This window comes from Cladophialophora carrionii (genome assembly GCF_000365165.1).
Source record: "Cladophialophora carrionii CBS 160.54 unplaced genomic scaffold supercont1.4, whole genome shotgun sequence".
Taxonomy (NCBI): Eukaryota; Fungi; Ascomycota; class Eurotiomycetes; order Chaetothyriales; family Herpotrichiellaceae; genus Cladophialophora; species Cladophialophora carrionii.
In genome coordinates, this window is record NW_008481829.1 from 2,278,555 (window position 1) to 2,286,177 (window position 7,623).

Sequence of the window (7,623 nt, forward strand, 5' to 3'; positions counted from 1 at the left end):
AACATGATCAAAATTGACCCACCGTCGCAGGCAAAGAAAGCGCCCGGCAATGATCATTTCCTTCTCGCATCCACGCCTAGTCGCGCCAGAACGTGTAAATGATTCCGAAAATCGCACTTTCTACGATACTTTGCGAGTCTGAAGTTGCGGGACCAAGCTCCGGAAAGTGTCTGACGCCTTTTGCCTTCACGTCTATATCCATTCGACGTCGACCTCAGAGCAAGTGCCAGGCAACTCCACTGATTGCCCGTGAAGTCGATGCCCGGATTGTATAAAGGTGAAGTTTACGGGTGAGTGGTGCTTAGAGATCGTGGTCCAACAGGCGTACAGGCTGTGCAAGGCTCTTCTAGGGGCTGTCCCGGCTGTTGTGCCGTTGACGACCATCCAAGCCCCCTAGGCGACAAGGCTGCGACTAACGAACCCCTGGACTGATTGAGCTTGGGAGGATAACTTTCGTTCTGCTTTGGATATTTCATTTTCTTACAGCCCCGTGGCCCAAGATCCATGCATTCTCGCCAGCTGACAGGGAGCATATCGACGAAGTGGAAAGTTCCCGCCATCCAGCCATGATACCTCGACCCGGCTTCCGCTTGAGGCTCAATCATTTGCTACGCCAGCCCCAAAATCTCGGTCTGTTTTGCCAGATTGAACCAATGGTCGCCCAGACTTAGGAAATGAGCCTTTTGATCTGTGTCTGGCGGCTGTCCCATTCGTCAGGAATTCTACCACTTTTACCACGCTAGCTCGAGCGCCACGGTTTACCACCAGGCACTGGGGGCCGGCAACCATTTCATTCGCCTATGCTGTACAGGCTGCGAGTGTGAAGACAACCGTATTCCCATATGTACAGCACACTGCTCTACCACGCCATAGCTCCAATCACGGCAGGAGGCAGCAGATGGGTCACTATGATAAATCCCTCAGAGAACCACTCCTCCTGGGCCACCGAGCATGATAAGCGTGCTTCCACCCTCGAATTCAAACTCTCACGATCATCTCCAGCATAGCTTCGAAACGTCCGAACAGCACTTTTACGTCTCCGTCTCAGGGTCTCTGCAACCGTCACCATGCCAAGGTAAGCTGGCCCCGTGTCGCAGAGACTGTAAACTGATAATGCCGGTCAGTTCCATGATTCCACACTATCCGCACCAAAGAGACATACCCATGGGTGGCCTTTCAGGTCGTCGAATTTCAGCCAAAATCTCCAGACAAGTGCTTGTACGCCCCGCCCTCTGCAAGACTCGATCTAGAAATCGATCTAAATTGCTCCCCATTGCATTGAGCGGCGCCGACGTTGCGGTCTGGTACTGCTGCCACTGCGGTCACGGGCCTTTCACAGTGAAGCTGAACACACATTGTCCGCACTGTCATCGCCACCAACGGTGCAGCAAGTGTCGTGTGGAAACCAACAAGTCAAGATGTCAGCGTGGTCCCACAGACTCTGGTCCGGTCGAAGGCACTGGAGCGGTGGTCTCGCCAGCAAGCACGCATCAAAGCAAACATGTCACGTTAGCGGGTTCTCATGACCGAGATTGACAGCACAGGGAGGGAGAGTAATATCTGACACGAATGCCGGTTGACTCATACAAGTCTGGCATGGCACAAGAAGACGGTTATCCGCGGACATGCTGTCCGGCGACTGCAGACATCAGGCCTGGACATTGACTCTCGACCCGGCAGAATCTTGCGCTGTGTGCGTTTTCCACAAGGCTCCTGCCGAGCAATTTCATGGGGCGGATGGGGGTTTGTTGCACCACAGCATGTAGCGAGATAGGGAGGCTGTTGATTTCTCATGTACTGTACCTGTGGCGGTGTAGATCAGGCGATTGGCAGGGTTCCGGGAGCTTGAGAGCTGGCTTAGCTTCATGACGGCCGCCTCGCCGGCTCTCATACATAGCGGAATGCTTCATGACGCAGGCAGTTGGACTTGACAAGCACAAGCAAAACTACTCTACTTGGTGAGCCTGTGGCGCAGTCCATCAGGAGCCTGATTGTTGAACTAGCGGCGATTAGGGTCAGGCTGACTCGGCAGAATTCGGCTACGAGGGCGGAGGGATGGTGGTGTTTCGAGCCAGCAGCGACACAAGCCGACGAAGGACAATATCTGCTCGAAACAGGCGACTCTCACCGTCGTGTACACAGTCACTCGACCCTTCACAGGTCTGCAAAGAGCGGTGTAGATTAGACGGTGCGAACGGCCGTGGCTGGGGGTTCAACTGCCAAGGCGTTTGCTGCCTAGAGTTTCTACGCAGACACACCCCCCCCCTTCTTCGGGCCAGGCAAATAGCTGCCTTTTTCAACGTCTTACCATCCAACGGCTCTCCTGTTCCACACTATCCCGCTGGTCACCGAGGCGGCATTGTAGCCTACTGCTACGGGGACTAGACAATCAGTCTAGCATGACTCAGAACCCTGGCTCCCTCCGACGAAGTGGCAGCAAAGGCGTCCGATCGACCCTCCTCCTCCCCTTGACCGGCTCCGACGGTGATTTTGTCTCCTGTGCGGTATCACACAGCCGTGCACACAGATCTCAGATCACTCGCTCTGCACCTTGGGACCGCCCTCCCGTCGTGCTTTGCCGCAACCCGCTTCAGTGACTGGACGCTTTGGGATCAGAGCGTAGGGAGTCATGCGCCTCTACAGCACTATTGTACAGCCGCAATGAGGGTTGTGACTGTGTGCCCGAAGGCTACCGAACCCAAGTCTGCCCAAACCGTGTGTCCTCGATGCTCCCGCCTGTTCGTGACCAGCGATATTAACTTTGATCGGCTGTGTGAGAGGCTTCCAATCAGACTGGTACACGGCCATCATCTCTGCGTCCTGGACGCTGAAACTGCTGGCCATCGACATATCCACCCCTGAAACACTCAGAACTCTGACTTGCTGGGTTGAAACTTCCAGAAGAATGCAGCGGGGTCTCTTCGGGCTCTGGATTGCCCAGACAATTACAACACTGCTGTCCGCGGATGGCAAAGCCCCCTGACTCTCCGTCCCCGAAGACTGGCTGCCTTCGTCTAGCAAACTATCCTGGATCCCGGCTCAGGCTGATCAAGGATCAGGACCACATACAGCAATCCGATGTTCTGTACTACGCCGAGGATGTTCTGTGGATTGTCGACCCGCCGATCCGATTTCCACTCACCTACGCTCGCGTGCAAATGTTCTTTGGCGCAATGCCGTGCGCAGAGGCCCAGATCACTCCCGCTAATGTTTGGTATCTTTGGGTGTCGGCTGGACGTTTGCTGGCTCCTGTGTGGGGATTATGCTCCCGAGCCACTGGGAGTTCGTCCACACTTGCGTCTCGCGCGTGTCAGTCCCTTTACCGGTTCTTTGCACAGTCACGTCACTGCGTACGCTCGTGGAAGTATCTGCTTCAGATCTTCTCTTGTCGCCTAGTCGACGCTATGACTGGACATGCTACTTTCAAGCCGGTATAAGAGACACCCAGCTGCAGAGCCCCAGCAGATAGGGACGTAGCCGTGATGGCTTATAAGCTGCGGTTTTCGCTGTCATGGGCATCGATTAAACACGAACAGCACTCCTTTGATCGGCCTCCTGGCTTGTATTCTCGATACCATCTTCACTCAGTCATGGATCACAACGCAGTGTACGTGCGTGCCAACGCCTGGAGATGTTGCAACTCCCGGTGCCACGCCATCAATCTACGCGAACTCTACAAGACACATTGTCCGGAATGCGACCAGAAGCGGTGTCGATATTGCGAAGACGCCTTTCTCAAGCAACACCGCCGTTCGCAGCATGACGACAAAGTGGTGCCACGGCACTAGCAGCCAAGCGGCGACGACGCATATTCGGCTGGTACCGCCGTGTAGATTCAGCTCCATGATCTCTACTGATACGGAGAAGCACCCCTCTGAACGACCACGATGGTGCATGGACCTCTGTCTCGCACGTCACCCTTTCGGGCATATCAGGAGCAGTGGGAAAGCGGGCAGACCTTGGTTGAACTGAACGGTGGTCAGGGCGTCTCGGCAACTCAGGTTCACAGTACTGGGCATACATACACGTGCATTGATGATAGTGCCAAGTCATGGCTCTCAAAGGGTTGTTCAAATGGCCGCAATCCCGTTCATCTCGCGGCCATTTCCGCCTCCCGGGAGACTTGCGATTGTCTGCTATACCATAGATCCCTCTGGCTGCTGTGCCAATCGAGAGGGCCCCTAAAGCGAACAAGCGTGTCTTGGGATGGTACTTTTGGAAACTCGTTCGATGAAGAGCGTCATGTACAGTCTCTGGTGCCCCAGCTTCGTCCTGACGATGCCGATATCACCGATTGGACATATGCATGCCACTCCCTGCAAGATGCAGGTGCAAAGCAGCAACAGCACCAGCACCAGCACCAGCAGCCACCCCCCTGTCATCTCGTCACCCTGGCTGCCTCGCCCATCTGCACGCCCTCCGGCTCTTATCTCACCGCGCATCCGGTTACTCGATTCTGGTCTTCATCCCCCCCGTCTGCCTCGTGTTGAATGTCGACCCTTCAGCCAAACTAACATCCCATCCAAGCTGCTATCCTCTTAGTCTGCTTCTGAGCTTTCCCGACGGGAGTTTTACGGTCAAGCCAATCCTGGTTCAAGCCTCACGAGCTGCTGATTGTGCTCCGCTGCTGCAAACCCCACCCGCCTGTGTTGAGCACGCAGCAACACAGCGTCGATCTTCTCTGCATGCCCTGCTCATGACCATGGCCACGTGGTAGACTGGGATGATGCAGCCGGCTGCAATGGTGCCATCTTCAGTATAGACGCCAAAGGCAACCTCTTCCGTATTGGCTGGATCGTTCTCGCATGTATCCGTCTGGACCACGTCGAGCCACACCTGGCAAACGAAGCACTGGCCGTGGGTATACTATGCTAGACGCCCAGCGATGATGCAATATAGATTTGATTTCCAGGACTATCGCATTCTCTCGGCCGACCAACAGTATACGCCAGTGTGGCCCCTTTCGGAATGGCTCGCCGTGGTCATTTATGAAGCCTCCACAGTACACACTCTCTGGGCGCATGCAATCTCTTCTTGCGTGCGTGTTCGAACTTGCATCGGACTAAAGCTACGACTCGCGCCCATGTCGCAAAAGGCCGACAACGAAACGCCAAATTCGAGTCCAGTGAGCCAGGGGAGAGGCCCCTTGAGGACAAAACAGGCAAACAGGCGACAGATACTCCGCCATGATGCCTTCGAGGCACATTGCTGTGGTCCGGTCTGCCAACACTACCACCTTTTGAGGCATGATCGATGAACAGTTATTTCTCACCGACTCTCATCCCTCCAATAAGACACAGCAGCAGGGGTGTCTTACAGAGCTCCTTAGAATCCCTTGCCAGGCTCGTCCCTTCCTGCCACGGTAGGCGTCGGGCCCACTCCACCTCTGAGAACGTCCCGAATCACCGAAGCCTGGGGTCCTGTCCATGATCAGGGCGTGCACAGACAGTAGCTCGCTTGGGCCATGGCTCATGTATACTACAGAAGGAGGCAGTGGTGGAGGTATATCCTCTATTCTTACCTCTGACCAGCTCAGACAACCCCTATCCCAGCTTCATCCCGATCAGTATCTCCTTGCGCAAACATGACGGACACCCCTCCGATAGTCGAGGTCATCGACACCACAAAGGATCTTCCCACTGGCATCTATGTTCGAGCCAACTACTGGTACTGCTGCCGGTGCGACGGAGCCAAAGAGAATCCTCAGCTATGGAAACTCTATCGCAAGTGCGTCCCTTGCGATCATACGCGCTGTGAACGCTGCATTCCGACCTACATAGGCCGCAAGCCGAAGAGTAGCGGCTCGACATCTTGAAACGCCCCAGGTATGATGCGAGCGAGCAGTTTTGCATGTACAATACCCAGTCTCTCCAGCTGCTGACCGTTGTTATCATGGAGCAGGATATCGAGTCATAAGAACACAGGTCCCATCTGTCAGCCATGGCATGGCAGGCTCAGCCACCGAGGCTCCAAAGACTCGACACCTGAACACTTCCTTCCTGAAGGTCCTTACCGAATGCCACCATTCAGAATGCCATTACCGAACCGTCCCTTCTTGAGTGTCCTTATCGAATACCAACCTCTGAATAATCCTCGTTACTTGGAACATTGGATGTCCTCTTTTATACCCGACAAGCAGCTTCACCCTGTAATTTCTTGGCCCCATACTTTCTGTCTTGCTCAGAAGCTTCAACCTGCCTGCCGTGCGATCTGGTTGTCCACTTCGACACAACGACTCCCTGTTCTGAGTCTACTACACGCCAGCACCCGGTACCATTTGGCCGGTGATGGCGGCCTGAGAACATTGTCTCAAGCGAAGGATCAAGCGGCCGATATCTACATTGTACGAAAGCGGCGGCTGGCACCGTTGATGCGATGCGATCTAGTACAATACAATGCAATACACTGTCGTTTATCCCAGCTTCATCGCTCAGCCACGCAGTCTGCACACCCTTCTGAAATTCTGACAACCCAAGGTAGCAGGGAGGGCTGGTACTTCGATACGCCATACTTGGCTACCTACCGTACACACCAACACACCAACGCACCAAGGACATGACGATATCTCGGATGGACGCGAGGGGCCGTCATCACCGCGCGGGCCTCCAGCCTGTCCTTGCATCCTACTCGCCCGCCCTGTCTTGCCCTGTCTTGTCCTGTCTTGCCCTGTCTTACCCCGTCTTGCCTTGGACGACCTGCCTTGTCTTGCCTCGCCTCGCCTCCAGCAAAGATTTGCATATCCTAGGGATGTCGTACCTCTGACTTCCTGACTTCCTGACTTCCTGACTTCCTGACTTCCTGACTTCCTGACTTCCTGACTTCCTGACTTCCTGACTTCCTGACACTGTCTGGCCTGATCCAACAAATAATGTAGAGTCCCCATGGCGGGCCAAACAACATTGCTTCCCACCTATTCCTATTCCCATGTGAGGTGAAGGTGAGCAGAGCTATGGCAGGGCACCAGCGTTGGTCTTCAATATCTTATTGAGACTATCTTTGAGAGCTCCGCTCTCTGCTATCGGCTATCTCACAGCCGGTCCTGGCAAGTAATGCCAAGGACAGCACAAGGAAAGGAACAGGGCAGGAACGGGATTGCCTACCACAAGAGCCTTGAGCATTGACCCCTGACCGTCCCCCTACCCAGTCTGTCACATCAACCGTGGTCCGAGCGAGAATCTTGTATCGTGAAAGGCGAGGCTCAAGACCCATTGCCGCTTTTCCGCGCGGGTGTTAGCCACCTACTATACCTATAAGCCAATGAGACCATGAGCGTGGGAGACGCGTTCTGAGTACATGGTACGGAGGATGGGGCGATGGGCTACGACATGCATGTACTTGAGTCTTAAGGCTTGACACGCACACCCGAAAAATCAATGCGACGTACGGGCAGCAATTATCTCAATGGGCAGATAGCAGGCGAGCGTACGGAGTACGTAAAGTAAGTAAGTATCGCCACATGCTATCCATAAGCAAGGGAGACGGAGAGGGGAGAGGAAACGAACGATCGAGGTCAGGCGGTACAAAGGTCACGTACACATAGGATAGGATGGGATACTTTGGATAGGATGGGATACTTTGGATAGGATGGGATACTTTGGATAGGATGGGATACTTTGGATAGGA